Here is a 12,030-nt window from a genome sequence, read left to right as displayed (position 1 = left end):
CCCTGCCATCAGCATAATGTGCTGCCCTGCTGGGGTCTGCGCTCCAAGAGGGGCCCTCGGAGGAGCCCTTGTGGGGTGGCACCTCTCCCTGTGGCGCATGGGTCCAGGAACTGGCCATCTCAAACGGGATGGAGAGGTATCTGGGGACGGGTCTGAGCACAGGGCAGCAGCAAAGCGGCTCATCTACCTGTAGATCAGGGTGAAAGGAAGAGCGTGGCTTCTTCCGTAGTGGCAACACTCCATGGTGCTTTACTGTCTTTAGGGGCCATTAAATGCACTGAGGCACAGCTGGTGCTGGGGAGGAGCAGGAGAAGTACTGCCAGCAGGGCCCTGAAATAGCAGGACGGGGCACGGCTTTGCAGCTGCTTCCCCCCCTGCACAGCACAGATTGTAGCTGCCATTGCATCTTCCACCCAAGCTCGTCACCCACCCACTGCATTTCCCACCACCGGAGCATCTCAAGGTGTTTTTCCTCTCCCTCAGAAACACAAAACCCTACAATAACGGAGTGAGCTTTGCAGTGAGCTGGGGACAGGCTTTCCCTGCCCATCACCAGGAGGACTGAGGTCTTGGTGCTATGGACCAATAAAGCATCTGGGCTGCCTTGCTGTAAAGCTCACGTCTATTTTGCAGGGCTGTTTTCTGACTCCACTGCCATCCTCCATGCCCCTGCCAGTGCTCACCTTCATTCAGCCGTTGCATGACAGCGGATAATTTGGGGGCTTTGATTTTAGGGTATTAGATGGATTTAAAGATTTGGGTTTATTGCTTTCATGATTACAGTCAAACCTTTTTAATATTGCTCCTGGTTTATGGTAGGCTCCCTCTTATTATCCACCGACCTGCAGCCCTGAGCGTTCTGCAAGTTCCTGGGGAAGCAACTCAGGGTGCTGTCAGCGCCCTGGGGCCCTGAGCATCCATCTGGCGCCCCGAGCATCCCTCTGGTGCCCCAAGCATCCACCTCAGGGCTCTGAGCATCCTCTCCATGGCCCTGAGCATCTCCCCTCATGGCCCCAGGCAGACCCCCCCAGGGCTTCAGGCATCTCCTCAGGGCCCCAAGCATCCCCCAGTGGCCCTGAGCAGCCCCCCCAGTGCCCTGAGCATCCTTCCTCCCAGGGCCCTAAGCATCCCTCCATGGCCCAGAGCACTCTCCCACAGCCATGAGCATCCTCCTGGGGCCCTAAGCATTCCCTGCCATGGGTCTCGCTGGGGCTGCAGGGCCCAGGGTGCTCTCCTGCCTGGGAAAAGCACTGTGGGCTGGAGACCTCTCCAGGGTTATTCAGCCTTCCCAGGGTCTCTGTGCAGGAAAGGCAGCACCTGCCCTTGGCTGTAATTGAAGTAGACGGAATCAGGACGGATCAACATGTAATTCCTCACCTGGGTGAATGGGGACATATGATTAATTTTCTGGTAGTTCAGGCTGGGAGCCCCGACTTGTTCCTCTGCGTGCACATAAGGATCACTGCTGCCAGGAGTCGGTTTCCCTTCATACATACAGGTCTGTGTAAGAGCCTCCCCCCGCGGGGCTGCTTCCCCCTGAACATCAGTGATGGAAGAAGTAAAAGCCTTTCCACAAACTTCTGCAAGGGCAGAATTTCCATCACCCCGTGCATCCAGGGGAAATAGAAGGGATGCTCAAAGCCCGGGGATGCAGGTGGGTGCCAGTGATTTGAGGGCTGTGTTGGGAGGAGAGCAGCAGGAGGAGAGGGATGGAAAGAGTGGCGACTTGCTGCTGGGCATCTCCCCAGTTGTGACTGCCCAGAGAAGGGATCCCGGGGTTTTCAGGCCAGCCCAGAAGGTCTTGTTCACTAGAGGGTGCTTGGAAACCCCTGGGGTGTCCAGCTGAAGCTCAGTTTCCGCTGGCATCAGCAAGGCAGGCTCAGGGAGAGTGAGGGTGCCCGGACTGCACGGGTGGTTATGGCTCAGAGCCCCAGAGAGCTGTAAACAGCATGAGCAAAACTGAAGTGATTTGAAATGGTCTCCCCAAAGACTTCTTCTAAATGAAGATCTCTAGGGTTTTTTTCCAGAATGGTCCACAGGGACCCCTTCAGACCACCCATGCTTTGTGCAAGCCACATGCTCTCCCCTCCAGAGGTATACCTTGGAAAACTTCTTGTGTTGGCTACAAAACAAGTGAGTTTCTCATTTTGGGAGTGTATTTTGCTCTGAAGTATGTTTAGAGCAAGGGACTTTGTGTGTTGCTCCTCAGCTTCACCACAGGTTTCATTAAGGATCCTCTTAGGCAGGTGGTGACAGCTTTGGACCCCACTTGACCCTGCTTTTCCCTTGCACCTTTACTACTACAGGAATTAAAGCATGCCAGTTTTACACCCAGCCCCAAGATACTTGGGCAAGAAACTTCTCCTTCATGCATGGCCATGGTCAAATACACCATGACTTTTGAGGATGTTGCCCTTGACTTTGAGTTGCATGGCTGGAAGGTGAAGGAGAGCAGTGACCTCCTCTTCCCCTGCCATGGTTCCAGCACCCAAGGCAGGACCCAGACAGGTCCTTTTGCCCACTACGGCAAGGAGCCTGGGTGGAGAAAGCCAGGAGGGATGTATCAGATATTTCAATCTATTGCTTGAATATGGCTTCTTGGGTCTTTTTTTCCCACCAGTGTGGTCCAAGGAATGTAATTTTTCTCTTGCTGGTACACCTGTAAAACCAAAAAGGGAGTTTCCTTGTGGCTGAAATACCTCATTTCCAACTCAGGCTTTTGCATTACAGTCAGGAAAGTTGCATGCCACCTCACTGGTGGTACCCATAGGCTGTAGGTCAACCAGATTTAGTGAGCTCTGGTGTCTGAGGCCATCAAAAATCGCTGCCTGCTCCCTCGGAGCTGTGGGTTTCACTCCATGGAGGATGTCTGTGCACGTAGGTGCAGTTGTATGACTCCCTATACATCTAGGTGGGCACTTATCTACAGAGCTGAAGCATCTCATCATTATTAATGTGCTTTGCATCTCTCAATGAACTTCCATTTTACAGAGGTAGGAGGTAGATTAGGCAATTTACCCAAAGCGACACAGGGAATTTGGGAAATGAAATAATATCTCATGGATACTTTTAGGGCCATCTTGTGACTGTGACTAAGGGAGGCCTGGTTTAACTCCTCAGGACAGGAGTATCTCAGCTGATGGAGCAGCTTGCCAGGAAAATGTTTGAGCCACCTGTGGAAACTGTGTCTAACGTGGTACACAGAATTAGATTGGATTGCTCTTTTCAACTTTGGTTCACCAGCTCAGCTGGAAAAAGAGCTCTCTACCATCAACAGTGCTACTCGTCATTGAGCAAAAAAGTTTGTGGAGGCTTATTACTTTGAATATTCAAGTAGGTTATGATGTTAAAAGGCATTAGAGTGCTCCAAATATATTAAAATATAATGTTACAGCCTCTTTGGCATCTTTCCTGCATTATTTTGGCTGAGTGATGGTAATTGGGTGAATTTGTCGAAAATTCACAAATGGCTTCAATGGCTCTCAATCTGCAAAGAGAGAATTCGACTGAAAATTTCTCCTGGCTGTATTTGAGGCAGTGACCACTGGGGATTGAGGCTTGTTTCTCATGTTCTTGGTGAGGTTGGGCTCTGGCTGTATGGGAGTGGTGGGGAGTGCTGAACTCAGGTCTTTTTAACCAAGTAAAGTAAGGATGGGTGTAAAAATACTTACTGCCAGCTTGACCAATTATCCTTCCCCAAGGTCTGACAGCTGGTTGGAGGCAAGGTATAATGCCAGCGTGGCTCTCTTTGTCCATCCTGCTTGGAAAGGGAGCTGGGTGTGACCCCCAAAGAGGTACCAAAGTGTGGAGGATCCTCAGCCCCCATGTTGGGACTGAAGCTGCTGCCCTCTCCTCCCCAAGCAGCTCCATTCCCCAGTCCAGACAGTGATGTGTGATTTGATACCCCAACCTCCCAGCTGGGTAGGAAATCCCCTACAGACCAGTGATTGTTATTTGCAGCCCCTTCAGAGGGGGTGCAAGACCTGAACCTTGTTGTCTGGGGTTATAGAATCATAGAATGGTTTGGTTGGAAGGGGCCTTTAAAGGCCACCTAGTCCAACCCCCCCCCGTGCAATAAGCAGGGACATCTTCAACTGGGTCAGGTTGCTCAGAGCCCCGTACAGCCTGACCTTGAATGTCTCCAGGGATGGGGCATCTACAACCTCTCTGGGCAACCTGTGCCAGTGTTTCACCACCCTCAGCATAAAAAATTTCTTCCTTATACGTAGTCTACCCTCCTTTAGCTTAAAACAAGTACCCCTTGTCCTATCACTACAGGCTCTACTAAGCAGTCTGTCCATATTTTTCTTATAAGCCCTCTTTAAGTACTGAAAGGCCACAGTGAGATCTCCTTGGAGCCTTCCCTTCTCCAGGCTGAACAACCCCAACTCTCTCAGCCTGTCCTCATAGCAGAGGTGTTCCGCCCCTCTGGTGATTTTTGTGGCCACGCTGGTTTGCATTCACAGCCCAGTAAGGCTGAGGCCAAACTCAGTTGGTTCTCACTTTGTTTTGCATTCCATTTTGTTGCGTGGTCCCTTCCCCCCCCCTTCCACCCCTTCCCCCCCCCTCCACCCCTTCCCCCCCCCCCCCCTTTCTTTTCCAATCGCTTCTCTCCTTCGGGAGGCGACACCCGCCGGCGGAAGGTGCGTGGCCGTGGTGGCGGCGCGGGGGGAAGGGGGGGAGGCCGCGGGGCAGCCCGGGGGCGGCAGGGCCGGCCGAGGGGGACGGTGGGAGGCGATGCGGCGATGCCGCGTGGGTTTGCGGGTGGGATTTTCCTCCCTCCTCTGCCCACTAGGTGGCTGCGTGCTGGGAGAGCCCGGAGCGGGTAGCGGAGGGAGCAGAGGGGAGAGCAAGGGAGAAAAAAAAAAAAAAAAAGAAACGAGGAAAAAAAAACCAAAACAACCCCAAGCTCCTGAAATTTAAGCAGGGGAGGGAGCGGCAGCGAGGCAGTCCCAGGGTCGCTCGTCTCCGCCGCAACAGCCAGCGGGGCTGCCGGCGCCAGACAGGGCGCCAGGCCGAGCCCGGGCACCCCGCCGGAGCGGGGCCGCCCCACTTCCCTCCCGGCGGCGACAGGAGGAGCCGGCCCGGCCCGGCTCGGTCCGGTGAGTGTCCTCAGCACCGCGGACAGCTCCGCGCTCCGCGGGCGGCCGCGCTCCGCGTTCCGGGCTCCGCGTCCGGCTCCGCGGGCAGCCGGCCGCGCTCCCGCCTCCGCGCCCCGCTTCTCCGCGCTCCGCGGGTGGCCGCGCTCCGCTGCTCCGCGCATCCCAGCCCCGCGGGCGGCCGCGCCCCGGGCCCCGACCGTCTGTGCTCTGCGCGCGCGCGCGCGCGCGTGTGTGTGTGTGTGTGTCCCCTCTCCCTCCACCGCCGCGGCCGGGCAGCAAGGCGCAGAGTTGGGCGCGGAGGGAGGCGGCGACGGGAAGGGACCCGCGGTTCCCCCGCCGCGATGCGGCGTCTCTCCGCTCCGGACACGGGGGAGCGTGGGGAGTGGGGGGGGGGAAGAATGGGTGGGTTGGTTTTTTGGGGTGGAGGGTGGGGAGGGCAAAGGCTGCCTGTACTTTCTGCAAGTTCCTTTTGTTGCTGGAATGAGGTTAAAGAAATTTGGCTCTTGGTACCTGCGTCATACAGAGAGAGGAGACAGTTCGGGGAGGGGAGGAGGTTTCTTGCTGCATACTTGCAGGCAGTGCTGGGGGCGGGGGGTGGGGGTTCATTCACACCCTCTCCCCATCAAGCCCATGCTTCCTATCTCCTTCTCACCCCGTTCCCTCCCTCCTCCTGTCCACGGCTCCTCTCTACCAAGGGCTGAGCGCAGACGGATTCCCCGCAGGGCCGTGCCGGCAGCCGCTGGGAAGCGGCATCCCTAACCCCAGGCGGGGTGGAAACAACCCTGCCCAGCCTTTTTTCCCACACACGGCTGCCGTCTGCCTGTAGATGCTGCTGACGGACAACGAAGACCACCCAGGCCCTCTGCTGAGCCTTAACCCAAGCTTTCTGCTTCAATTCACCAAAGTTTGAATGCGATTTTTGCCTCCTCTCCTGCCTGCTCTGGAATACCTTGTAGGCAGTGATGGTGCCTTTCTACAGGAGAGCTGACCCCTTGGGCTGCCCTGGAAGGGGCCATCTGAGAGCTTTGGGCTGAAAGATGCTCCCTGAGCCTTTGCTGAACTGCAACTTGTAAAGCCAGGGAGCAGAGCACTTGTTTGGCGAGGTTACTGCGGAGTGGAGCGGTGGTCGAGCATCCGGAGGAAGGGGCGGCAAGGGTGTTTCCAAGGAGCACGTTAATTAGGCATGCTTTGTTAGCAGTTACCTGTTACGGCTTCTGGCAGAATCTGTCTGTCTGGAGAGGAGAAGGAGGCTGAGCCCAGGCTGGGAGGATGCTTCCTGGAGAGGAAGAGGGTTTGCCAAGGTGCTACAGAGCCTGGGGGTAAGAATCTCTGTATCCTGTCCTCCTGGCTGTAATTGGGGAGCACCTCACCACCATAAGCTCTCCTCTCCCTGTATTTGCTGAGACTAGACATCCCCTCCTGTGGTTTCAAGGAAGGGCCAGATTTGAAGTTGTTTTCTGGCGGACGCATTCTGGCTGTCCCCCCCACCGTCGCACCCCCATGGGACTTCTGCCTGCAGGCAGGGAAACTGCAGCGCGGGGAGTAGGGGAGAGCAGGAGGCCAGGCAGCCAGGCAGAGGGGTCAGAGGAGGCTTTTCCTGCACCTTTGGTGGAGCGTGAGCCTGGCTGTTTATTTGACTCTTGGGTCCGTGCTCACAGCGATGGGGTGTGAACCCCCAGGATGGGATGCCAGACAGGTGGGCTTCGTGGGAGCGAGGGGCCACAGAGAAACTCCGGCCCTGCCAACCTGCCTGGCATGTCCCCCCCCAGGGCACCTGGGAAGCAAGAGGTGGTGACTCCTTGGGGGCTGGGGCTTTTACCGGAACCATGGGGCAGATTCAGACCCCACAGCAGTATGGATCTGTATGTAGACCCATACTGCCAGGACTGGAAGGTGCAGTGCCAGCTGCCAGGGCTTATCGTGCTGGTGCTTGGGGAGTGGAGGGGGGGGATTTGGCCGCAAATCCTGGCAAACCAAGGCTGGGGAGAAGGTCTGTTTTGGGCTGAGGTTGGGGCTTCCTCTGGGCTCAGCTCCTGGTGAGTGGAGGTGGCTCTGTGGGCAGGGACAGGCTGTGCTCTGCTGTGTCTGGGAGGCTACTTGTGAGGTACAGGAGGGCTCAAGCAATGCCAGTGGAGACCTGTCTGCCTTGCCCCCCAAACCCACTCAGAGGGGGTCAGCAGGTGGCTTTGAGCATCACCAGGGGGAGGACAGACGGCTGCAGTGATGGTTTGTCACTGCAGGGCAGCAACCATGGGGGAGAACATGGATATCTTCTTGTTCCCCTAATAGTGATGCTCCAGCCTACCCAGTCCACCCTGAAGTGGCTCTAAGGACCACATCAGGAGGCAGAAATAAATTTATGGGGAGCCCTTCCCTGCCACAGCTGCAGCTCTGGCTGCCAACAGCTTCATCTGCAGCTTGGGGGGGCAGGGACAGGCACCCAAACTTGCTGGGCTGGCATGAACTGGGGGCTGCAGCTCCTGCCCCCAGCGCAGGGTGACTATGGGGCTCCCAGCCCTCTCCCTGCTCCCGTTCATCTCGCCAGAGCACATAGCGAATGCAATAAACATGGAGAAAAATACTATTTAGAGAGTACAAGCGTGCAGGGTGTAAAGTAGATGTTTAACCATATTATATAAACGAACATAAAGGAGCCATAAATTAGTCAGGGGAAGAAGTCGATCCATTGACGGAACAGCCCAGGCAGAAGAGATAAAGGCAGCACTCGGTGACCAAGGGACAGGGACATGATGTGGCCGTTGCCTGTAATCCTCTCTCCTTTTAATTGTGCCTGTAATGAGAAATGAAATGTCAATGTCATTGGATACTGCTTCTCCTGTAGGGCGCTCCTGGCCAGGGGAGCAGCAGCCTACGGCCAGGCCAGGGTTAAAATCCCAGCGAGGCCAAAGCCTCTTGGATCCTCCCAGCTCTCAGGAACTGGGCTCTAACTGTGCCCAGCTTGCTGGCTGGAGTTACTGGGAGGTAGCTACTAAATTTGATGGCATTACATGCTTGAAGCTCAGGGTCTCTATGGGATATGCTCTGTGATTAGTTCCTGGTCTCCCATAACCCACATCATTGCTCTCTGCTGGATGTCACCCTTGCTGTGCAAGAAATAAAATAAGGAAGTAAGAAGGGATAGGAATAGGAATTTAAAAAATAAAATCAAAAATAGGAGGCAGGTTTGGCAGGTGCTGTTCATCCACCCCTTGTTCTGTCACTCTTGTATGTCTCTCAAGGCAGGTCAAGCCTTCCCTACTGATGCACCTGAAATAAACCCCAGGGTGCACAGCATGATTTTATCTGACCTTTAGTTAAAGATCGTCCCCATTGACTGGGCACACCTCTGCAGCCCTCAAGCGGAGCAGCTTCAACTGGGTTTCATGGGGATTGAAAGGGCCTCTCCACTCCATCCCTCCCCACTGTTCTCTAGCCAAAGGAGGGGGTCGGAGCGTGGGCGCTGGGGCAGCATCATCCCTGCACTAATGAATTGATGATAGTATTCCCTGAAATAGCCCCAAAGTTTGGAGTAGTCGGACTGCTCCAGCCCCGGGATGGGCAGCTGGAGCTGGCAGCTGGCTCAGTGCTGTGTGTTGAGACACCACATCCCCACCCGCCTCTTGGCCTCTGGACCTACTCAGGGAGTTTTTCGACCCAATGAATATTCAAAGGAAAATCCTTCCTCACCAAAATCTTGGCACCAAGCCTCGCACCCACAGTCTGACGCGGGGTGCTGTGAGCCCTTCTCCTCCTGCACCTTCCCAGTCCCCTCCGGCTTGTCATCCTCATCTTGGAACTCGATTTTATTTTCCCTTTATAATTACCCATCACAGCCTCTCCTGGCAGCTCCTTGATGAGGCCCAGGTAATTGTTTGGTTCTTTCCCCTCTCCCCTGTTTTCCTTGATGCTTTGCAATGTCAAAGCCTTGTATTTCCATAAACTGGTACATTTCTCCCCTCAAAGCATCTGCAGGGCAGTGGGTATGAAACAGGGAGCTGAAAAGCCAGAGCAGGCACTGGCGAGGTGCACGCAGCTGCCTTGCTTGTGTTCCCTGCTTCAACCAGCTGCCTTCAGTAAAGCACAATGCTTTTAATAAGCTGGCATGGTGAGCTCATCCTGACGGCATGTAAGCATCCGGGCAGCCGGGGTTGGGAAAACACAGGGCAGGTGGAGGTGTCACGGCTGTGGGTCGTCATGTGGCCCCTCTCCTTCTCCCCGCACTGGGAACCCCCACAGGCAGCGATTTGATACCCCATGGCCAGTTGCTGCCGAATTTGCTATTGGGGTGGAAATCTCAGGGACATTAAATTATTTCCCCACGCTTCCTGGGGTGGCTGGTGGTAGGAAGGGGTCTGGGTCCCCCCAAAGTCCCCAGCAAAAAGAACAGCAGAGGTAGTGTGGGCTCGCTGAGGTCCTTGTGTCTAGGAGATCTGGTGAGCACAGATCTTAATCTGAATATTTTTCTTCTAAAAGCTCTTGGCTTTTGGAGGCAGTGTGTCCCCAGACAAGCTGTGACCGATCCCAGCTACCACCTCCCTGCACCTCTCTTGGCTTTTTTGATCAGTAAGGGCTTTTTGGCAGGCATTTCTGCTCACTGTCTGTTTTCCCAGAGTGAGCAGAGCCCCAGCGCTTGTCCCCCCTATGGCAAGCCACCACAGGAGGATGAGGTTTGAAGTCTCCTGCTGTTACAGGAATTATTCAGGAGTGTATAATTGGTATCTGGGTGTCTGGTGGGTCTGGCATGCTAATGACCCACCTCGCTTTCCTTAGCCTGGCTGACACTCCTTCTCTTTTTTGGGGACACCTCAAGATCTCCTTCCTCTCCACTGATGAGAGGCATCATGGTGGGGAAGAAGTTATTTCGGCTTTCTGTCCTTCATGCCTAGGGCAGCTCCCTCCTATTCCTCTTACTTGTCTGGGGAGAAGATCCCACTTGGGATAGTGCAGGGATGGGGGCTGTGGATGGAGCTGGAGAGGTGCCTCGGGAGCAGAGATGCTCCAGTGGGTGCTGTCTCTCCTTCCAAAGTGCAAATATCCTCCCTGGAGGAAGGCAAACAGCCTTAACTCTGCCCACCCAGCACCGCTCTCTTTTTCAGAGCCCTCCATCATGGGATGCGAGACAATGTCCCAAGGGAAAGTTGGTGCATTTGCATTAGCTGGAGCATGCAGCAGCTTGGCCTAATTACTGTTCCTTGGCCCAGCTGCCTGGGATTTGAAAATTGATTGCCGAGTCGATATCGATGTGTTTGGACCATGCCACGGCTGCCCGCAGCGGGAAGCAGGCACTCAGGGATGGCTGCCGCCCACCAACAGCCGGCATAGGGAAAGGCTGGGCTTCGGCTTTCAGAGCTCATGGCTACCAGGGGAGGTGACCTCTGAGTCCTGCCTGCACCAAGCCCTGCCTTCACTGCACTGGAGCAGGGCGGTGGGTGCAAGACGGGTGAGCCAGCAGGCGGAACAGAGCATGTCCTGGGTCACGCAGCCCCTCGTGGTCCACACCCTTGGGGGGCAAGTCCCACCACTGCAGTCCTAGAGCATCATCTCCACCAGGGAAATGTTTCCCAGCGAAGCTCTCGAGCTGCTTCATGCTGGCTTCCTTCGTTTCGGCTGAAATTGCGTTAGTCAGCAGAAATCACTGAAAACATGGATTCCTAAAGTACATTTTTCATTTTCCTTATTTTTTTGGTGAGTGAGTCCTCTAATCCCTGTGGGGCTTTGCGGCCTCACCCTGATGAGTGCCACAGCCAGGAATAGGTCCTGTTGATGGAGTGCATCCACGTTCCTGATAAAAATCATGGGGTACAGGAGCAGGGAGCCACACCGGAGGCAATTTCGGTTGCTGGCGGCCGAGCTAGCATCGCAGACAGCCCAGCATCCCCTCAGCAAGTAATTAAAACACAGATTGATTTGGTTCGATCTGGTTGTTGTCCCCTGGGGGGGGCAAAGGGGCTCCCCAAGGGGACATGCTGGTGCTAATGGTCCCTGATGTTTCTCATGGGGGATTAGTACACAGCCTGGCCCTGCCCACGGCTGCAGGTGCAGGGTTCAGCCCTCCTCATGCAATGCTCGTGTGCGTGTGCTTTTATAAAGGATGCTTATACTTGCACAGAGACTTAAAAGAAAATCCCTCTGCAAAGCACCAGCATTAACTTATCTTTAATTACACAGTTAATTTATTATGTAGCACTAGTACCAAAGTAAACTGGGCAAACGGTTCTGAGACAGCACTCTGAGAATTGCCTCATTTACTAAATAATTTTAACTTAAGTAATTATTTCCTGCAAGGGGGACGATGCGGAAGCGCCTCAGGGGACTCTTCACTCCTGGCCACAGGAGGGATGAACCCTCCATGTAATTCCTCACTAATTACTTGATACCATTGTCGCCTCCTCCCTGTGACAGTCGCTCACTGCCCCGTGCACCCCAGGGCTGATGGGGTCCCAGAGGGTGCTTTGGGTGCTGCCCACGGGTCCTGCCGGCCTCAGGCTGATGGCATCCCTGAGCAGAGGGTGCTTTGGGTTGGGTTGGGTGTTTTTTTTACTCCCCAATTTTAACCCATCCACTTGTCATTTTGCTAAAGCAGCATCTCATTTCGCTAGCCTCGCCTAATGAAGTCTAATTGCAGCAGGACACTGGTTAACATGCTGGGTGCTTTCCTGCTGGGTGGGTGGCAGTAGGCAACGGCCAAGGTGGAGGCAGGTAGTGTTACCAGCATCCCTGGTACCTGGTGCTCGTGGCACTGCTGTCTGCATCCTGAGGTCCTCCAGCTGCCTTGTTTTCGGTAGGAAACACGCTTTATACAGAACTACTTCATTTCTGTTTTCCCCCTTCATCTTCCTTTCCAGCTCATGCTTCACTCCACACTCCTCCCTGGCTCTGTCCCTGTCCCCCCATCCCTCTCTGGCTTCACTCGCTCGCTCTTCCCCGC

Source organism: Rissa tridactyla, chromosome 8 (genome assembly GCF_028500815.1).
Source record: "Rissa tridactyla isolate bRisTri1 chromosome 8, bRisTri1.patW.cur.20221130, whole genome shotgun sequence".
Taxonomy (NCBI): domain Eukaryota; kingdom Metazoa; phylum Chordata; class Aves; order Charadriiformes; family Laridae; genus Rissa; species Rissa tridactyla.
This window is presented reverse-complemented; position numbering follows the sequence as displayed.